We start from the raw sequence: 22,813 nt of genomic DNA, 5'->3' as shown, positions 1-22,813 counted from the left end.
CAGACAATTTAATAGTCAACATCTCCCATACAATAGGAATTCTCAAAACTGTGTTATAATGGTAAAACAGACCAAATCCTCAAACTTGCATCAAAGCCAGAATAAAATAATGTTGCCAGGAGAAGGCTGCAGAAATTGTATTAATTTCAGCTGCACTTTATTGCCAGGCTGTAAGATGAGAGAGGAATAAATTGGTGGTTGATTGATCTTAGTCTGTTCTGGAGTGCAAGGAATATTGAGGGCTACATCTGTATTGACCTGTTATACATGGGACATTGCTGTGGTTTTTGTAGGGCTATAGACATATGGAAAAGGGAGGGACCAGTCTGTTTCATCTGCCTTGCTGCCTTCTTACTGCACTGCTTCAGAGCAGATAACATGTTCTGATCCTTCTCTATGGGTACATAAACATTGCATTTCAACATAATTCAGAGGATAGTGTACAACAGAAAACATCTAATTTAATAAAAGCAAACAGGAAACATTATTGGAATTTAACAGGCAGAATGAGAATCTAATTAACTAACAGCAACAATTGGCTCTAGTATAACTGTTCTTGTCTCAGTGGCATTTCTTGACACAGATATCAGTGGCAGAAATGACAAAAGGCACAATAAGAAACTACCCCTACTCTACAAGAGCCGTGATCAGTTCTTCTATATTTGCAAAGTAACACTTCCTGCCAACAAGCTGGATAACTACACTGTGTCAGACCCAGCAGTTTATTTCATGCATTTGTCAAGTGCCAGTGTGGTTCTAGCAGTTTTATGCTCTCTCAAGCAAGGATAGTCTGGCATGAAGGAGCCTATGCACTTTGCAAGTATGAGCAGTAAGACAGTGAACAAAGGTGTTGTACCTGATAACGTAAAGACTCTCCTGACAAATCACAGGCTAGAATAGGGCTAAAGTAACCTCTGCAACATAGGTTTTTTGATATGGTTACTTTGATAACGTTTATGGAAGTTAATAGAAATACCTATGGAAATAAAGTATCATTCCACATCAGAGTTATATTCTTCCTAAATAAACTAGCAAAAGGCTGTCACACTGTTTATGTCCAAATAAGCCCAGGTTTGAGGATCAGTGCTAGATGTAAGTGATATGCAGATACAATTGTATCTCTGGGGACTGCACTTCATCCGCAAAAGAAGTGAAACAATGACAAAATGCTCTTTCTGCCTGTGGGGGGATGTTCCTAATATCAGAATACTCTGGCAGGCAGAAATTTTATGCTTGTTCTTTGTGTTAACGAGCATCTTTTTTTGCTGTAATCCAGGTCCACAATTCCAAGAATGCCACCTGAGCTGGACTCAACCTACCAATACACAGGCAAAGCAGTTCTCAAAAGCCGTCCATGTGTCCATACTCTTTTCACTCTGTATGTTTGCAAATCTCCAGGTCACCCCAGGAGCATCACCTGATTATTTTCTATTAAGAACATGTGTATGGACTGTTGCATGCATATTAATTTGTATATGATGTTCATACATCTAAGCAACTTCTGTCCACTCTATAGCATAACAAAAGGATCTTTAGAACATCAGGACTATTAAAATATAATAAAAACATATACTCTACAAGTTAAAAAAAAAAAAAATCTTTCTGGTACTTGTAAAGGCTTCCATAGCAATGACTTGAAACATGTTTCAGCCACTATATTGTACACACCAGACATGATCGGTCAACACTGATGTCACAGCTGAGGAATCAGGAATGTAAAAGCAGACAGCAAAGGAGTCAGAATGAAACAATTTCAGCAAACTGTCAAAAATTTATGCAAAAAATAGATTAAGAGCTACCACGGATTTGTGTGACATGCTGAAATGAGTGAAAAATCACCTCAGTGACCTAAAATGAATACATAATCTTATTTTACTATTCTAAATAGTAAAACAGACTTTGTGAAGCAATGCCCAAAATTTAAGCATAACCTGGGCACAAACATCATTGATTTCAAAATGTAAAAAATGAGATAATTTGTCTTCTGGAAGCTGTGGAGGAAATGTACAACAGACTTACAGACCTTTATGCAAATGCTTCTAAAAACCTGTTCTATCCTATATTTGGGTGTGTGGGGTTTAATTATGAGTAGGATCAAAGACATCTTGAAAAGAGCTATTCCTGTTTTATGTGTATGCAACTCCATCTACATTAATTATATCTCAAGATCACAGAACTTGCTTATGAGCAATAATGATAGTGATGCAAATTATATTGTGGCATTCGTAGGCCATTTCACTGCCAAAGGAGGCAGAATAGATTACCTTTTTCTGTAGCATTTGATTAAGGTATTTAATCTTCCAGATCGTCTTTTGTGGTAAAAAATATAGACCTTTCTCAATTAAAAAACTAGTTGTCAAAACATTGCAGTCGTATTCATATTGGGGCACTAATGCAAATACATTTGGGGTTAAATTCTCTGGTTTTGAATATCAGCATTGCTCTGTCAACTTCAATTCTTTTATTATGGATTGGTTAAAACCAGGGTTTCCAAAAGATTCTGGGAAAACATTGTCCCAAATTTTCAATGTTTTGGCCACCTTTTTTATTATTAATTATTAATTATTAATTAATAATTATTAATTATTAATTATTTCCAATAAATTTTGATTTTAAAGTTCTATCCCATTTCTGTAACATCCTTTTTCCTAAAATGATATGATCTTTTGAAAGTTTTTTAATATTGCTGCTACATTTCCTGTTTCCAAAGTTTAAAATGCTTCTTATCAGTATTTATTACAGTCCTGATAAGAAGCATGCATTCACCTTAGCTATAAAGAACAATACATTTTCTTCAGAGAAGTTAATTTTGGTAAAAAAATTAAGCTTGCTGAGTGGAACACTTGCTTTGTATTTTGCAAGCTTAGCTGTCTCACGCGTGCTTTTCCAAATGTGGATAAAGAAGATTTTGTGGAAAGAAAAGGTGCACAAGTACTTAGACAGACCGATCTTTGAAAGTGAGCGAAGATAAAAATCTCAGTAGGTAGGAGACCTATACAGTGAAAGAATAACTATGAGCAAGAGGAGAAAATGGTCATCTTTTCCCATGCCACCTTCTTATCCCCGAGGGAGAAGGATCCACCTGCCTTTGACACAGTGGGATTGATAATGCAAAGGACAAATATTCTTTTCTGCCATTATGTCTTTATAGGTCTCTTCCTGCTGTGCTTAAGCAGTACAAACTCCCACAGAGTTTTCCTTTCTAAGGATGAAATAATCAGTCCCTGACAGGGTAGAATCAAAAAGCAGGTAGGGTAGCATTTACCTCACACCTTCTGGCACACATATAGATCTTCTTCCAGGCAAAGAAGTAAAGGTACATTTCTTAAATTTGAAATATGTAACAGGTAGTATATAAAGGTAGTCAAACGGTTAGTAGATGGTGCCTGATGCAAATCTGATGAGAATAACTCAACTTAAAAGTTGCCTACTCTCTTCCAAGAACTGTGTAGACAAACAAAAACAATCACCGGAAATGCATGTGGAACTGCAAGGCTGGCAGTTGTTTATTGGGGGGGAAAATCCCCCTAACATATGCAAGAGTGTCAGACTCTTCTGAATTCAGTGCAGTCTGCCAAAAAGAAAAAGAAGATAATGACTTAGTTACAGAAAAAAGAGAAATTAGAAACTTGCAATGAAAATATGGGTTAATGTTATTACAGTGTTATTATAAAAGAATGTGATAATACAGTACAGCCATGGGTCAAATCAATAATTTTCCATCCTCATACAGCTTGCTAAGTGTAGGAGGGTTGTGTATCCCTATACCCAAGTTGAGCTTAATTTAGTACAATTCAGAGTTGATGATGAGTAGAAGGTGGAAGAAAGAAAAGAAGTGAAAGCCCATCTGCACTTGTGTACAAACACGTCAACATGATCTCATATCTGTCCAACAGGACAGATACTGAGGAAATGTATGTGTTCAGGTGAATTTTGAAGGGGACCCAAATTATGAATTAACATGAATCTACTCTGAATTGCCTTTGCATTTATCTCACAGAAAATATCTGACATCAAATGAAGCAGACAACAAATGAAGAGTTATTTGATTACTAATATTGGAAAATAATTAATTGCTAGTGCAACAATACTTAATGCTAGTGAAAAAAGAAATCTTTGTAGTAGCTGTACCCTGGGAGGAAAAAACTCTGGCAACTGTTTTCGAAAATTGTCTATCATTTGTAATAGACCATGGTCTTAAAATGCATTTGAAGAGCTAAAGTGGAGAAATGTTTTATTCCTCTTTTGATTTAGCCTCAATAAACTTTAATTTGGATTAGAATTTTTTTCTGAAAACATTTGTTTTTCTTCCTAATTTGATCCCTATTGTAGAAAACCACCAAAATTTTTATTTTCAAATAAATGTGTACAGTGTATCCATACTAACATTTTCTAATATGGTAAAACATGGAAAACTGCTAACTCAAGAGGCAAATATTTGGCAGTAAACTTGTACAGGTTTTAATTATGACGTTCTGAAACCGGATAAGCAGATAGCAAAACATAGTGCCTGTCAGAAACCAGGAGAACTTGAAAACTGAAACTGAAAATAATACCTTTAAAAAAATCTACCTAGGACTGGCAGTATTGCATTGAAAATGCTGTTTGTTGAGTTTCCAAGATTTAGAGTTTTTAAATTACTTTGTTAAAACCTTGATTGCCTCAGACTTGGATTACCTGCCATCCCAGTTCCTTGCCCTCTTCATATGAGCTTCAAACAGGCTTAATAGCTGGACTTCATATTACAGGTGGAACTATTTCATTCATTTTAGTCTCTTTTGTAAAGGGATTAGTATTTTGTATTTTGATTGGGATTTATTAGGACTAACATGAAAGGGAGGTTTCTGCTGACCCTTTGTACAGATCTGACCTTTGCCCTAGAGATAGACACTGGAAGGCATGGGTTTCTGGAACACATTTGTTTTTCTGGTCTGCAAGGACTACCAAGGTGCTGAACTTTCAGACAATTTGCTCCTAGGCCTTCCCTCACAAGAGTTTAGGAACCATGTGCATTAGAAGAAAAGGACCTCATAGGACTATTTTTTTCTTTTATGGATCTTAATATGACTGAAGATATTTTTGTGAGGTAGTTATATTTTAAGGTGCATTAGGTGCTCTGTTGCCTCTTTTTACGCATCCACTGTTCATTTTAATATTTTCTAAAAGAATCTGTAATATGTGATAGGCATTAATGTCGCTTATAAAATTAAATTAACTAGGATGTTCTGAAATTGTCTTTAAAGGTCAAATTATAATAAGCTTACACAGAGTAGAACTTTTACTCAGGGGTAGGTCCAGGTAAATCAATAGCACTATAGAAGAAATAAGGTTAGATACATAAAAGCACTTTGGCATCACATACCCTCGAAAATGTACTTATCAGTGCCTAATTTCCTAGGTTTAGATTCTCAGAATCGTTGTTCGTTTCCTGAAAAACTTTGAGACATGAAAATTTTAATTCCTAAAATATCTATCTAAAACTTTCCATCAGTATGATTCCATAGTAACATAGAGATTTGCTTCTGAGTAGTCAGAAAACTTCATGTTATGGAACATATGTGTGTCTGATTTCCTGTATTTCCCCAGCTACTACTGTCCTACTATAAGCTACTTTCTCCTCTATTTGCATCACAAAACTGTATCCCAAAAATATCTGGAGCAGAGCAAAGTGCTCCAGTCATCAACCCCATGAGTACTCTGAACTATAGTTTTCTCAGTCTTTCCTATTAGCTTTTGTGTTTGACATAAGCCTTTAAACTTGCTCAAAGCAAGGACTGAAACTTTAATACTGATCTCCAGAGGCAATAACTGTAATCTATGGTGCTATATTTCACTGACCTAGTGTTTGTATAAGTCCTTTTTAGGCAAAGCAGAAAGCTATCAGTAGAAGGATTGAGAAAGATGCACACAAACACATCTGAGAATTAAGACTACTCAGCTGAAAGATGTATACACAAGAAAAGGAATCAGCAAGAAATTTTTGAACTTATGTCTTTACTCCAAGAAGTCACTATAACCATTCAAAGTAGTGGGTATTGTAGGGTTGTTGTAGAAATGGAGTGATCCACTGTACAAACCACAAAAATTGTGACTGAAAAATCACAAATATGGTGTTTGACAGCTCAAAGTAATCTAACATTAGATGTTTACTTTTGATAGTAGTCTTAACATTTTTTCTCAGATCACTCTAGTGATTCCTGTTGCTGTCTTTCTTCAGTCCTTAAATCCTCTGAAGAATTTTGTGTTGGAAGAGACATGGCTTATTTATGGGGAACCTCTAGGAAACACGGACCCTTAGAGTTTGGCTGATTTTGCAGAGTTCTTGAAACAGCATATATAGCATCAGTAAAGAAATGTCCAAACTAGGTACGTTTGGATCAGCACACCTGCTGGAAGCGTAAGGATGCACTGTTGACTGTAATATGTTCTAGTAAAAAGCAAGACATGTAAGGCAGGCTGAAAAGAGGGAAGGATACCCACCTAAGAGGATTAACCTTAGTATAGTTGAGGAGTTTAGTTGTCCTGTTCACTTCTGAAAGTGAGTCTGAGGATATTAAGTCACCTACTGCTTTTGGAAATACTGCTGGGAATGCCTCTCCTTCCCTTTAGTGTATGCCTCAGCACATCATGATTTTGGCCAAAACCAGCCTCCAATACATCTTCCAGCACAGTGGTGAATTTTTTTGCACTGCCTAGTGTATTGTGCACATGTGGCAGCACAGAATCTCTACCTTGGCAGCTCATCCCAAAAGTCGTACAGGAATATAATATGGATGACCACAACTGGGGAAATCCTAGCAGCCTTCCATTCCAGTACAAAGATAGCATTGTGAAAATAAAATGGAAGGCTTTCCAGTAAAAACAAGGCACAGTCAGGTTTTTAATCATGCATCACTGCTGAGTTATGACTGAACCTATCAGGCCACACTCCTTGATGTTGTATGGCTTCCCCTCTTAGCTGTTTGTTTCAGTAGATTTTTTAAGTCTCAGCAGGGACAAAGGCAAGTCTTGTGAGGACACAATGTATTAAGGTAGTAATTTTTCATTTTTAATGACTGTCATGACTACCCTTCAGCTGCTGGGTGCATCATTTAGCTCCTTGTTCTTGATGTCATTCATTGAACTGTCAGCATTTGTCATTTGCTGTGCACACAACGCTGTTGCAGATGTTAGCGTTTCTGTTAATGCCCAGCTCTGATAGTTGAAAAGGATGACTTGTTCCCAGTCTTCATATGCCTTCTCATGGTCACAGAGGTAAATACTCAGGGCTCCAAGTGTATAGGAGGTTCCTGCTTCAACACCCATTTTTCACAGCATAGATGTAAATAAATCAAAACTCTGTTACAAGTATTTAAAAGACTGGGGAGATCAAGACACTTTCTCAAGCTTCCTTTTACAACTACCCAGAGGCAATCCATTTTCCTTCAATGAACTGGAGCTTTAAGCCCTATGAACCCAGTTGGCTTAATTTTTCTATTTGAGGTCCTATACTGAGGTGAATGGGAAGGGTAGTATTTTACAGAGCACTTGCAGCTTTGTTTAGGTATGATGTTAAACAGGTTGCATCAAACAGGGAACAAGAAGTGTGTAGCTGCTAGGCTTTCCAGGCACAATTTTCTCATCCTTCCCACATAAAATTACTAGCCTGATCTACGCATTTGATGCAACAGTAGTATTTGGCCCTCACAAGGAAATTTAGGACATAAGCAAGTTCCTTTTCTCAAAAGGAGAGAAGTTCAGCCAGGCGCCTGGACATCTATAGCACTGCTATGTGAGCACATATCCTCTGTGAGCTTATTCTCGTTCCAGAGCCCTTTATACAGTAGAACAGGGGATAGGATCTACTGTTCTTTGGTCTGCTCCTAAAAGTAAGGTGGCAACTGAGTGAGAGGTTTCTTATTTAAGAAAAGAAACAAATCACCAAAATACAAGAAAAGGAAAGCAATATAAGGGCTGCTTGGTGAAAAACATAATGTTCCTGAGTCTGCCATCATGTCATTGTGAGTCCTCAGACAAGCCACGTACTTTCTTTTCCCAATATACAAAAGCTGGGAATAGTGATGATGTCTGTAAAGCTCCTTGAGAACTGTGGGTGAAAAATGCTAACTGTATGCTGATTAATTTTTTTCTTTTTTTTTGCTATTGTAAAAGATAGAAAGGAACAGCATGCCAAGAAGGCTTTGGCAAACTGCTTGTTCCCTGCTGTGTTCCCTGTCTCTGCTTGTCCCTGCTATATAATTAGTTTCTAAGTCTTAAGTCTCTGGATATACTTTGCTGCTCACTGTTGTGTATCGTATTCATTGTATATCAAGCCCAGTGGAGCCCTCGTCTCTGCTAGGTGTTCTAGTGAGCTGAATGAGGTGAAGAGGAGCAAATCACCTTCTGGAGAAAAGGTTATGGGAAGAAAAAAAAAGTTAATACACAGCAGCTTCTGGGTTTTACTCTAATCTAAATTTTCTGGGACAATTTATCTAGTCACTTTCTTCTCCCAATGACATTATAAACTCTCTGCTGTCACCAGATTGGCCTGTAAAACACGCTCTGTCATTTATTGGAAAGGTTTTATGGAGAAAGAAAACAGGAATCTTTAGTTAGGTAGCAGTTCTGGGAAGTCTAAATAGGCAAGGAAAATTATTGCTGCTACCTACTGTCCAATATAAACTGTTTTGTTTACATCTGCTCTTTCTCTTCCAGATACTGTTTATTTCCCTGCATTCTTTATAGATGGCTTAAATGTGGAGAAACAACTCTAATGAGTATATGAATGAGAGCAGAGGGAAACTTTTTTTCAGTTTGTAGATTCCTGTCTACATGGAAATATATGGGATATTTGCTGATTTTCAGGAACTTCGCTGCAGAATGTTACTGGCTGTAAAATGCAAAAAGGGTTTTCAAGGAAATTTCTGAGTATATTAGTACTTTTAATCGATTTTGATCCTAACCAAAAAGTTTCGTTTTGGTTGGTTTTTATTTTTTTTAAAGGTGTTTGTCAGAAAGCTACTGTAACAAACAGTTGAAAACCCACTATGTTAACACTTAAAATTCTAAAGGTTGGAAAAGACCACCAAGATCATTGAATCTGACTTAATCTGGCACTGCCATGTTCATCACTAAACTATGTGCATGACTACCACATCCACGCATTTCTTGAACACTTACAGGGATGCTGATTCTGTCACTTTGCTGGGCAGCCTGTTCCAATGCCTGACCACCCTTTCAGTGGAGACATTTTTCCTACTATCCAACCTGAATCTCCTCTGGCACAACTTGAGGCCATTTCCTCTTGTCCTATTGCTTGTAACCTGGGAGAAGAAACTGACCCTCACCTGGCTACAGCCCCCTTTCAGGTATTTCTTGAGGGCAATTTGGTCTCCTCCGAGCCTCCTTTTCTCCAGGCTAAGCAACTCAAACTCCCTCCACCGCTCCTCATAAGACTTATGCTCCAGACCTTTCACCAGCTCTGTTGCCCTTCTCTGGGCATGCTTGAGCACATCAGTGTCCTTGTTGTAGTGATGGGCCCAAAACTGAACCCAGGATTCAAGGTGTAGCTTCACCAGGAGTGAGTACATGGGGACAGTCACTGCACTATTGCTGATCCAGGTCAAGATGCCATTGGCTCTCTTGGCCATCTGGGCACACTGACAGCTCAGGTTCAGCTGACTGTCGACCAGCACTCACAGGTAATTTTCCAATAGGAAACTGGGAGAAAAATAATTACTCATTTCATTAAAGAACAATGTTGCAGATTCCAGCAAAAGAAAGAATTGCAACAACCCTCACTAGAGTGAAAGAAGGGCCAGTGTCAAAAAAATTAGTGGTATTCTATCCTTTCCCTCTGCTGCCTTTTGTCCCCAGAAGGATTTCTTGTCATTTCAGCAATGGCTGACAGGAGTCAGTTGAGTGCTGACACGTATTGTGGCACCTGTAAGCATTTTTGACATAATTGACATAGTTCTGCAGGGTTTTGACAAGTTTGTCAACCTAATGAATAGGCAACTGAGCTTTAAAACCTACACTAAAGGTCATGTAAGTTGTTCAATGGAGGATGAAAAATTATAGTAACCAGATTATAGTTTCTGACTTTGCTTGCCTGAGAAACAACAAGCATGAGGGACACTTTACAACATCCCCCCTCCTATATTGTTTATGATACTTCATGAGAAGAGGAAAGGGGAATGCCTGAAGAATGTATTTTTGTTTGTTTGTGTTTTTTATTTGTTTTTTTTAATAAGAAAAATTTGAGAAACATTCATGTATAGTAATATACTGGATCAGAAGGGATGATTTGGTTTGGTTGGTGCAACTGCAGCTTTTTTTTCATAAAAGTAGAGTAGATCTTGTTTATGAAAGAAAATTCATGACAATAAAGCATCTGTAGTTTGTTATAGCCACATATGTAACTGAGGTTTTAAAACAGTAGAAAATATTTCATTAAAAAAACATCTCCCTTTAACAAAAACAGTTTTACTTCGCAGACAAATGACTTGTACTAGCAGTTAGGTTATAGCAAGTAGTCAAGGTATCCACAAATCTGCTTTTGCAGCCATGTAAACAATCAAATTTAATCTCAGACTTTGAGCAGACTGAAAACCTACCCATGGAGACTCACCACTGCCCAGCTGACAAGCTCTTAGATTGATGCAACTCAATTGTGGTTCACATTGTCTTTTCCTTGCTCATAAGTAGATCTTACAAAGTTTGAAAAAATGTTATTTTGTCCTACATAAGAACATTATGACTGTACTTTTAGCTGTGCCTTCCCAAAGTGAAAAACATACTGGCCATGGACATTATATTTTTACTCTTTTTTAGGGAAATACAAGGGTTTCTTCAGTTGCAGCTCCACACTGTTGTTTAAGTGACCCACAGCACAGAGGACTGCATATAACTCATATTTCTCACCCTTGACAAGACAGTGAGTCTACAGAATTACCTCACTGAGACTGGGATATTGACTATGGTGGGGTTTTGTACCTAAATGGCAAAATAAACATCTAATCAATAATATATTTTCAGAGCAAACCACAAAATGTTACACTAATTTTAACATCGTCATCAGATCAGCACAATAGCGAATTTTTTATGGGATTGAAATTGCTTAATTGCATTTAATGAGCATTTGACAAACACATATTATTATGGACTATACCAAAAAAAAGCTTTAGTAACTGAGAGGAAAGAGAGAGTAGAAAAGGAGAACCTAAACCTAATATTTTTTACTAGATTCCTGGATTCACTTAACTGCTTTTCCAGCTGCATAAAATTGATGTATTTCTCTTTCAGGGAAAGGTAATATTTGTGATACAGAAGGCAATTTTCAAGCTGTCTGTGAGGAACTCTATCCTCCTATTAAGATATCTAAGCAAAACATCTTGCTTTGTATACACTGTGCAGTACAGCACTTCTCTCCATCTCCGTGGCCATCTGGGGGTCACTGTACTGGTGGTTTACTTGAATGCATTCCTGCAGCCTGGATCCTGGTTTAAACTAAGACAGATGTTAATGAACTGTTACTGACGCTTCACCAGCAGGGGATAGCAAGAGGATTTTGCCCTCATTTTCTGAGTAGATGTGGCAAAGAGGTGATTTTTGGGAGATTCAGTTACCAAAACAAGAGGAAAGGGTGGAGACATATATAGTATATTTCTATGGAAAATGGGAATACTGACAGAAGTAAATCAGCTAGCCTTGGCAATATTTGCAATTAGACAAGTACATGAATTGACCCATTGTGAGTTTTTTCTGTTCACTTGGAAATTTGAACATGTATCTACATTCCCCAGAAAGATTGCACTTTTGTAATGCATAAAACCATTGATCCATGCAAGGCTGAACTCACTGCTATGTGAAAAACAGATAAATCAGAATTTTGGGTAGCCTTAGCTTTTTTCGGTATTTGTAAAACTGAAAAAAACACAACCAAATAGACACAAAAGCACAACTTCTATATTTATCTGTTGAAGTATTTAAGTACCAGGTTTTTAAACATCTGTTCTCTCAGGTGTTAAGAAAATTTTCTCTTGCTTGTTCAGTTTGAGTGGAAATATTGGGCATGTGTCTTTATATACAATACTGAGTTTACTGCTATTTGAGGACTTTGGAATCTCAGAGGCACAAACTAAACCTTCTGAAGTGCAGTAACTTTAGTAATATTCATGCACTTTATTAGCTGTAAAGTAGAATCTACTCTTGCTGTTCTCTTTCCCTTTCACTTTTATGTTTTTAATCGCATTTTCCAGTCATGTCACCCCGGGCAATATGACTCATGTTTCATTTGTTAGATGGGAACAAAGTATATACTTTTTTATTGTTATGCAGATCATTGATATCATTCTACCATATCTCCACAGATAATTCAGCAGACATTAGGGGACTGAATATAAGATAAACTAACATTTACTTTACATGAGCTCCCCATGAAGACAATCAGTCAGGCAGCGAATGAGAAATTGTTTGTTAGTCTGCAGCAGTCTTGAAGCAAATATACTGATTTTTTTAAAAGGTTATAAAAGTTGCATATATAACCTCCTAGTGAAAAACCTTTAAATAATTGAAAATGACAATGATATTTTTTCTTTCCACCTGTTTTAAAGGTTCATGTGGTCTGGAATATTAGGGTATTAGTGAGGAATTTCATCTGACTAACATAGAACTTCAATTTGTCCCTTTAAAATTGGGTGTCATGGAAAAAATATAAAAATTCTGAATACTTTCATTTTTTAAAAATATTACAGTGCAGACATCTATGAAGCCTTCCACTAGAACTAGAATATTGTGTATTTAATCTTGTGTTTGTAGTGTGTATTGATAGCATGAATGGTTGGGTTAAAAACAGATTAAATAGTTGCATAGTTAGCATACACCTGTCACATTACAGGCTCAATAAAGCAGGGGTTTGCTTGGGAAAAAAACAATATCTTGCCATGTATATAAAGATATTTTCAGGGACGAACATAATGAAGGATGAAAAGGTGAGCTTAATTCTGCCATTTTCTAACTCTGAAGTATTTGACTTTAGAATCCTAATACCGTTTTCTTTGTATGGAACACAAGAGTTCTCATGGTAACTACTTTCTCTGATGTCTATTTCAAAACAAAAAAAAAATATTTTTCATTTTGTCCTGACAGGTATCATTTCATCTAAGACTTTTCTGTCTTTGCTATCCAGATATTAAGCTTGAGAGTCCCAAACTGCCACTGATATTCCAAGAGCAGCTGAAGTAACCAAGGGTATAGAAGAAATACTCATGAGTTAATCTGCTAAAAGTTTTGGTGCTAAAGCTTCTGTCCTCTGGAATTTAACTTAATTTTGGCAACAAAAATGAATTGGAAATTCATGTTTAGTCTGTAGCCAGTGATTTCCAAATCTGACATAACTTGTGTAAGTATGCTGTGTGAAAGAATGTGGAAGACACATATGGAACAGAGAAACTGATTTGTTCTCTTAAAAAACCTCAAGTTAACAGATAGGAAAACCCCTTAAATTTCTGTCTGAAAAGATGCAGAATTACATCTAAAATACAATTTTTATTACAACCTCCATACTAAATGTTACTTCTGTATTTCAGGAGAATGTCTGATGCCAGATATTGAAAGGAAGGTGTAGGAAGCCTCATAGTAGGCAGTTACATGACCATTTTGCCACAAGAGAATATATTTTTTTAATTGGTAGTGGTTAATAGCTGGCTCAGCTATTGAAATTTGAAGGAGTTGCATTCTGTATTTTTTTAGTGCTAACATAGCTGTCAGTGATCTTGATGACCCCATTTTTTCTGGTAGTGGAGGCCTGAGGAATCTCATACATTAGAAAAAATGCATGGAATATGAACAATAAGGAACATAATGTGATGATACTTGAGGGGATTTTCATGAGGCCAGCCTTGAGCTACTAAGTGTTTTTCTATCAAGATGATTCATGCAGAACTTTCATGCCCCTTTACTTGGGCTGTGCTCTGTACAATGAACTTTCTCAGGTTGCAGAGGATGGAGGAACATGAGAGAAAGAGTGTGGAGTAGCCAGTCCAAGACTATTGGCAAGCTTTATGGGCCCAGATTTTGTTCTAGGCACAGTTGGCAGTAAGCAGAATTGATGGCTTTCTGGGGATCCCACCTCATCTGCTCTAGTATAGAGCAGGTTGGTACTGAATCATCCAGTCTAGGTCCAAATGCCCTTAGTTCATATGGCACTCTGCTTCAGCTAGTACTTTTAGGTGTTAATAATGCCCAGACAGGATCACTGTAATTGTCTGGGAACCTGTAGCACATCTTGTGCGCAGTTTTCCAGCAAATTTCTGAATATCTGTAAATTCCTGCTATGAGTGAACAGAAATGCAACTGGAAAGCAGTTAGGTTCCCTATCATGGTAAACTATGTTAAAATACACCACTCTACTCTGCAAAAGAGTGTCCAGTGAATTTCATGTACATCTTTTCCTGGGCTGGTGGTGTTTGAACCCACATGGAAAAGAGAACAACCAATAAGAAAATCACTAACTCTGGATGTGCAGCTGGACAGATCCAAGCCAAGCTCTGTGAACTGGCTGCCTTTTAGCTTTGTTCAGTGACCTGTTATTTCTTCCCTTGTTCCTCCTCACACACAGGACTCAGTGTAGGATAGCTTTTATTTGTGATAATAAACTACAACACTAAGAAATCAAGAGATTCACTAATTTCAATGGCAGTAAGCCTTATTTTATTATCCTTTCATCTAGGTATCCTATCCTCTTCTCTGCCCTACTCTCTTTCTGATTGTACAAGGAACCTACTTTTATTCCTAGTTTCTTTAGAACAATAAAGTCTAATATCACCCATGTGCCTGTGACATTCCGAGCTCATTGGACTTGATGTAGCTGTGACAAGATGTCCGTAAACTCCTCACTGTGTTGCAAAGGGCAGTACATAATACTGGGCAAGTATGCATCCTTTCCAAAACTGCTATCACAAGGAGAGAGGTTATCAAAATCTGGGACTTAATGAGTTGCCTTAGTCACTCACTTTTGCTTCTGTCTCTTTGAAAGCTTTTCTTCTCCACTTTTTTTCCCATGCAAATAAATACCTTTCTCTAGTCATGACAACCAAAGGAAAATCTATGTTTAAAACAAATAAACAATTAAGATTAATCAAATATTTATGAGCATGCATGATGAATATTTATGAAGAAAATCAGTAAGATGTAAAATAAGAATCAGCTGTAAGCTCTTTGTGTAAAAATACAAATATACAATAACTGTTAATTATGTGGCTACTACGATTAAGTACCATTACAGCTGAGTGAACCTTTCAAATTATTTATTCACTTGCCGATAGGCTGACTCAAATGAATTGTCTGGCAAAATGTTCTGGCCAAGAGCAAACTAGAAATCTCATTTCCAAATACTCAGAAAAAATGCGTTGTTTTATTTTTACATTTCCAAATCAGTTTTCCACATCAGATGTATCAAAGTTTAATTAAAAAAACAAACAAACATTTGATCCAGGTTCTTTACAGAGATGCAATAAAACTAATTTTGGTTGATAAAGAATGCATATTTCCAATATTTTTTATTTGCTTGTCAAACAGAAAAGTCATTACTGGAATTGAACATAGTTCAACAAATTATAATATTTTATATAAAACTCTGTGGTATATAACTATATTTTTATTTCTGTGGGAAAAGGGGGATTTATTTTTCTCTTGTCTTTGCACTTCAAGATGCATCAAGAGTTCTTGATTACATCAGATAAACTTTTAATGGCTGTAGGCTAGCCTGGTTAAATCCAGACTTGAATTCAAGAGCATGTTTTTAATACTGAATTTACTTAAGCAAGAAACAGATTCTTTCTGTCTTAAATGATATGGAGATAGGATGCCTTTCTAAAAATATTCTTGTGGTTATGCAGCAGTTATGGGTGGAATGAAAATTTTTTTGCCAATGATACGTGGGAGGTCAGTCTAGATTAATGTGTGTGGTTTCTTTTTTTTCCTTTGATGCTAATATCTAGGCATAGGAACAATTTAATCTTTGATCTAAACTCTCCTCTTTTGATTCTTTTTCTGACTAGATAGTAAAACTGCCAATCAAGGACAGCTTATTTCATAATTTATCTCTATCAATCTGACATACAATTAGCTTGGGAAGATGGTTTCTAAACACATTTATATTAGTGTTTTGTCACAAGTTTAAATTCACAGTTCTAGAATTCCTTCTGGGTTGGATATTGCTATGTGTCAATTAACTTCAAGGTAATCAATGGTGGTGTTTATGAACCTGAAGCAAAGATCCTCAGCATCTACAGACAGACAACTGCTGAATTTATGGAGTTTCAGGTCATACCACAAATCAGTTATGATGAGATCTTAGAAACCAGGACTTAGGTGGGTTACTCCAACCCTTTCATTTTCCCTAGTAATGTGCTCATATACACCATCATTGCTGAGGAGGATCATTCTACATGTGCAGTCTGACCCTGGCAGTCTGGCAGTGGACAAAACCTTCTGGAGTCCTGAAACTTGCTGCCTTTTTGGGTTGCATAGGCCATCAGGAGCCTGCCTTTGCTCTGGGACATGTCACAGTGTTCAGGACCTGGACATGAGCTGTCTACTCTACTCAGATCTGTCTTTGGGAGAGAACTGGAAGGAGAGAGGCAGGAATGTATGCTGGACCAGGCATGGATCACAGGCACCGTCAGATGAGAAGGAGCTGGGAGCTCTGCATGGAAACCCTTGTTTGTTGGTGTGCTTCTGTGATTTAAGAGTGTACCTTATCTCCAGCTTAGCCTTGTATGTCAACAGACTTCTGTTTCCTCTGAGTGACCACGGACTGTGTAGGTGAGCTGACTTGAGAGCTGCTCAGTGGTCAGTGACTGGGGAGAGAAAGCAGAGTCGTGGTTGTACCCACCTCTCACCCTTCCACATCCCTCCTTGCTTTGCTATTTGCAGGGGGCTGCAGAGGCTTAGCTCTGTAAACTGGAGAGCTTCTACTCAGCCATGTAATGACTGCTTGGAAAGTCAGCTACTTGCAATCATAAATACTCTACTTGGACAAGCAACACAACAATAGTTAATGGGTTTGGAGCTGTATTAACAAGTGATTAATTTTTTTTAGTGTCTTCCATATTAGCTTTGTTTTTCTTCACTAATTGCTAGGGAGCTACCATTCATCAGCTGTCTCATAGTCCGCACAGCTTACCATTTAATTGGGAAGTTGATTCACTCATATGGTCCAAACTGAGATGAAGAAAAGTATCTTGGTAGATGTATACTCATTATATAGTGTGTGAGCACTACTTGTATATGTCAAAAACAACTCTCTGGTGTCCTCAGAAAATGGTCTCAAACACTAATAAAAAGTTTTCATGTTACCTTTCAACATCAGTTCAAAGAAGTCATCGGTGTCTGCATAAAAATAAGTTTTGCTGCAGAGTGATTGAATTTTAATAATCCCTTAGATTTTAGGACTTCAGTTCCAGTTTATTCCTGTCTTATTTTCTTTTTCTATCTCTCTCTTTCAGCACTTTCCCCCTTAATCTCTTTCTCAGTAGGAGAAAACCTACCTCAAGGGTACAAGTAGGAGGAGCAGAGAGCATGAAGGATCAAGCTAAATTAGGATGTCTTGAAACACAGAGGGTCACAACCCCACATTTTTCTGAGAGCAAATTTCCTGCTATTGACTCTGTAACACTAAGGAGGATTCAAACTGATTTAATTTTCAAGCCCCCCTGCCCACTCTCCCCCTTACATTTTTCTTTTTCTCTCTAGACAACAGATGTCAATGTCTTTTTAAGTTGCTGATGATTAACTGAAAACACTGCACTGTTAAGAACTCCCAGTCACATTTTTCAAAACCTTCAGAAATGTAACTGATAAAGTGCACACCACAGCAATGAACATGAGCTTATTGCACGTTTTTTGAAGTGGGAAACTTATTTTTCCCTTCCTTCCTCATTTCAAATACATTTAAATTTCTCCTAAAATATGTGCATCCATTTATTAGAGTAGCATAAGCAAAGATTTATCAGAAGACTGGGATTTTTGTTTGTTTGTTTTCTGGGGGGAGGATTGTAGTCACTTTTGTATGAATTTGCAGCACAACAGGCTTTGAAAGAATAGCTTTTGTTGTGAGGCTGAGATCCAGCCTTGCTACAAATTTAACTTATTCTGACCAAAGGTATACATTCTTCTGAGTAAATCTATGCAAGCCTTGCCTAGGTGGTATATCCTCAAATAGGTGGAATGGTTAATAGAAATGTGAAAGGAGAGTTAACCCTGCTTTCTTCTCATTAAGCTATTTTCTGAATATTTCCCTCTATTGAATCTTTTCTCCACTGTTGGCACTTTATTTATTTATTAAAGGAGGAAGAAAAAATAAAGATCCCAAAGGAAGGATAATAATTTATTTCCTTGCCATGCACAAGCATCATGCAATACGAGGAATATACATGGACGTGGTACTATGTAAATTAAGAAAATCTTGTGTTTTGGCGTTCTTTAAGTATTAGTGTGAAAAATGCACAGTTCTCAGGGGAGAGGGGATAGTTTTTGGTTTTTTTTTTCTGATTCCATTGTGGCAATAACCTCCCCTCCTTTGCTTTTCTTGTTTGTTTGGGTGGTTTTTTGTTTGTTCATTTATTTTGGGGAGAATTTTTTTGTTCTTTTGTTTTTGTTTTTGTTTTTTGTTTTTTTTTTTTAAAAGTTGCTTTCTTGTGTTTTTTAACCTTCTTCCACAGTAGACAAAGACAGAATTGTGCTACCTGCTAGGCTAACAGCAATTATATTTCCTCCCCTGTTTGATTCAGAAATCATCTAAATGCAGGAGCTGTCAGAAATCTCCTGACAAAGCTGTCATTGAGCCCGTGGCAGATCAGTTAGAGTCAATGAAAAATACAGGTGAAAAATACTGCTGCAAGGGTTGAGGGACTGTGGTTAGTGCTATCGTAGAAGGCTGGGAAAACTAGCTAGAGTGTGGTCTGTCTAAACTGATATCTTAATCTGACAAATTCTTAAAACCTGAGCTTAACATTATGTACCTGTTCAAGTCAGTAAACTCACTTGCAGAGCATACATAGAAAAGCATTTGCACACAGCTTTGCATGTGGGTGTTGTGGCAACGTGAAGTCTTCACAGCTGTTTGGTTTGGGATTTTTTCCCCTCTCCTGTCTGCAGTGTTGGTAAGATTTGACTGGGATATGCTTCTTAAAGAGCTATCAGAAAGACTTATCATTGCTTTCCAGGTAAGAGTATTGACTTTTTAAAGCTACAGTTGGACTGATTAGCTGGGCCTTCCTTGTGGGCAGATGAACTAAACTTCCACTCCCCAGTACTGTACCCTGGTATCTCACTGCTCACTAATGGTCTGAGAAATTCCCATGACCATTGCTGGGTATTTTTGAGGGGAATATTGAAAGCAGTGGGACCACACATGCAAGTGAATTACTTCTTCTGAAGCCAGAGGCATTTTATCTAAAAGGATCCACCAGGATACCTGCAGGGCTGCTGCTTCTCCTGCCCACTCTTACTTCCCAGCATTCCCTTACACGGCTCAAGACACAAAAAAATATCAGTGGGATAAGGACATTAATGTGGTAGAAAACTAAATAGGTGTTCAAGAGGAGGCAGAGCTTTGAGCAGGGTAAGGAAAATGACAACCTTTTAGAGTGCTCTGTTGCTGCTTCAGCAGCAGGTTCTGACTTTTTAGCTACTTCTAGAGATTTCCTGTACCTTTAAAATGGAAGTTTAGTCTAATTTTTACAAAGGAAAATAAGTTAAAACTTATTGCCGAGGCCAGTAACTGTTGTTAAAAAGTCTACTACCTCCATGTAAATAAGAAAAGAGAATAATAATTTTAGGACATTTAAAGTAAGTAATTAATAAATGTGTATTTGGAATAACACAGAAGGAGGTATATATAGTCAATCTGCTCTTATTTTCTTGACATGTCTTTACTGATACCCACTTTTTAGAGCAGAAGGGCACTCAAGAAAAAAAAACAAAAAATACAAGAATGTTTTTAAAAACAGCTTAAAAGAAAAAAAGTAATAGTTTGTTTTTTTCTTTTTTTTTTTTAAATAAAAATAATCCCACAGTAGCAGCAATTAATCTCCTAAGGACGTGTACTATTAAGCTGTCTCCATGTGTCTTGGGTGGCCAAAAGGGAAGGTATTGCACTTTCATCCTCTTACGTAATGCAACAAATCCAAGGTATACACCAGTCAGTTATTAATGCACACCATGTTGAGGCTTAATGCTATTGTACTTGTTCTTTTTCAAGCTTCAGGCTGGTTGTACAAGAAAATGCTGCAGAACAGCTTTGGGAGCAAAAGTCGAGTTAGGGATTGTGTTCAAGCATTGAAGAAACTGTAAAAACTCTTTTGTTGTTTTCCTGGTTTTTTTTTGTTAATAAAGGACTTCTTTATTGGTTACTTTCAAGTAAATTTCTCAGTCATCTTTAGAAAAGCTGGTTTCAGCCACCTACATGTTTCAGAAGGAAAAATAAACTAGGCTGAATTTTTTCTGCTTTTCATATATCACCGTGATGTCAAAGCAGCTGTTTATTCCTTAATGTGCCCTTCATTTTTCTATTGAAACAGTTTAAAGAAATCTACTTTTTTTTTGCTAGGAGTTGTAAGATATTTCACTCTTGAGCAAAGCCTAGAAAGGCATCTCTGATGTTTCCATTATCTTTTACATCAAGAATTAAGCACAGTTAGTGCTTTCAAAATGAATGGAGAAGGGAGGAAACCTCCATGTGTAAAGGTTAGAGGGGCATAGAAGGGATATTTTCCATGGCATCACTGGACAGAAATGAAAAACTGAAGAGTGAGAAATAAAGCTCACTGAAAACTGAAAAATTTCAAATTATTTTATCCATCCTAAAATGTGTCTGTTTTGAAAAAAGGCCGCATTTATTAAAGATTATTTTGCCCCACTGTTTCAACCAGCTCTATAAAAAAACTTGTCCACTCTGATGTGTGTGTGAAAACGCAAAGGTTTCTGGTTTGAACTTTAGTATTCATTTGGGCAGAGAAGAGAGGCTGGATAAGGAACAGGGTATTTGTTGTTCCTGACACAGTGGTTGGTCAGTCTCCTGTTTGGCACAGAAATAGTCCTTGACTGAGAGAATCCACAAAAACATGTTACTGGGCACCTCTGTGGTGGCTGGCCAGGGGCCCATTCACTAGCTGTACACAAAGACTGTCACTGAATAGAAATGGGGAAGTGGGGAAGCTCCTCTGCTGGGCAGGGTGTCCCATAGTGCTGACCTTCCCTCTTCCACGGCTTGGACCATGCTGAAGGTATGGCAGTTCTGTTACTCTTGGCTTCTCTTCATTGTTTTTTAACCAGCTGTCTATGTCCTGCCAAAAAGTAGAGGTGGAGCATTTAGGAGAATAAAAATGGATGGTTTGTAACATAAAGAGCTTGGGGTGTTGTTCTATCTCCACAGCGCTGGGTAATAAAACCCTGGCTGTATCTCTGGAGGGTGGTGCAAGCAAACCTGCTGTGGTACCAGGCACATTTTTATGCCAGTCCTTATGACTCTTCTTGTTATTGTTGTCCTGCTATTCTTATATCCTAAAAGTAAGTAAATTTAATCCTTTCAAAAATACCAGCTACCTTCACTAAAATCAAGCTGCAAACATGCTTTGAAGGTGGAACCCTGCAAATGCTTTTCTCTGATCATTATTTCACGTTAACTTATGGGAAAAAAATCCAGGATTATGCTCTAATAGATTAGAAATAAAAAAAAAAAAAATGACCCCGCTGCTGCATTTATACTTCATACAATATATTTTTAACGTATTAAACATTAAAGGAAATAGATTATGAGTCTATGTTGATAGATCCATCTGTGGGGGTTTGAAGATATGAGTATTAAGAAACCTTTTGGGATTTAGGGCTTAGGATGGTAGTTAAATATTTGCCTTTCCCCCACCTCCATTCATTCCTGTAAAAGCACAGTTTTGCATTTACAGGAAGGCTTTAGGATGGAGGGGTGTGTGTGTGGCTACTTTTTGTGGACACATAAAATTCATGAGTACTTATGTTTCCCAAATGAAACTAGATTCAAGGAACAAATATCTGCCATACATGTCTCTCCCATGGGATGAATAACTTATATCAGCATTTCTATATAAATGTTAATAATGTGTCTGATGTGATGGCTATCAAGCAATTTTTGTGCTGTGCCACCGAACTCAACCACAAAAATCTGCTAAATGAAATCTTATCTGTCGTCTTCTTTTCCAGGTTGCAGTTATTATTATTTACTTCTTTTGGCTATGAAATGACAAAAAGAAGTTAAGACTTTTTGAACCATGGTGAATATCTCTTTGTCATAGTTTCATAATTCATGAACTCCTTGTCTGATTTACTACAAATTTGGTAGAAAAATCCTACCTCAGCTTATGACCTGGACTACAAATCTTGAGGACAATATGATTTGTGAATCTGGAATTTAGAACTGGGGATAGGAGCCAAATTTTATCTTATAATGGAAAACCACATTTTAGACTTAATTAAGGGGACTCTTGCTGTTCCTTAATATATCCTCCCCAGCCCTTCATGCCTTAAAATACAGAATACGAAGAATGAATATTTCTTTTTGTATCCTGTTCTTATTTAAAGATCCTCAAGTGAAGTGACAGAGCTACACAGACATCAGCACACCTGATTTATATTATCCTCACTGTTTACTCAGTGTTGAGGAATACTGTATAACCATGATGTGCTACTACTCCATGTTTTGCAGAAGTCTCATCTTCACAACAAACAGGATACGTTTAAAAACAGAAAATATCAGTATATCCTAAATTGCTGTTTGCATAAGGCCTTGAGAATG

The sequence above is a fragment of the Empidonax traillii genome, unplaced genomic scaffold, assembly GCF_003031625.1.
Source record: "Empidonax traillii isolate 1590-97213 ecotype Southwest subspecies unplaced genomic scaffold, ASM303162v1 scaffold396:size1303734, whole genome shotgun sequence".
In the NCBI taxonomy this organism is placed as follows: domain Eukaryota; kingdom Metazoa; phylum Chordata; class Aves; order Passeriformes; family Tyrannidae; genus Empidonax; species Empidonax traillii.
The sequence above is the reverse complement of the archived record's forward strand: the minus strand, read 5'-3'. Positions refer to the sequence as shown.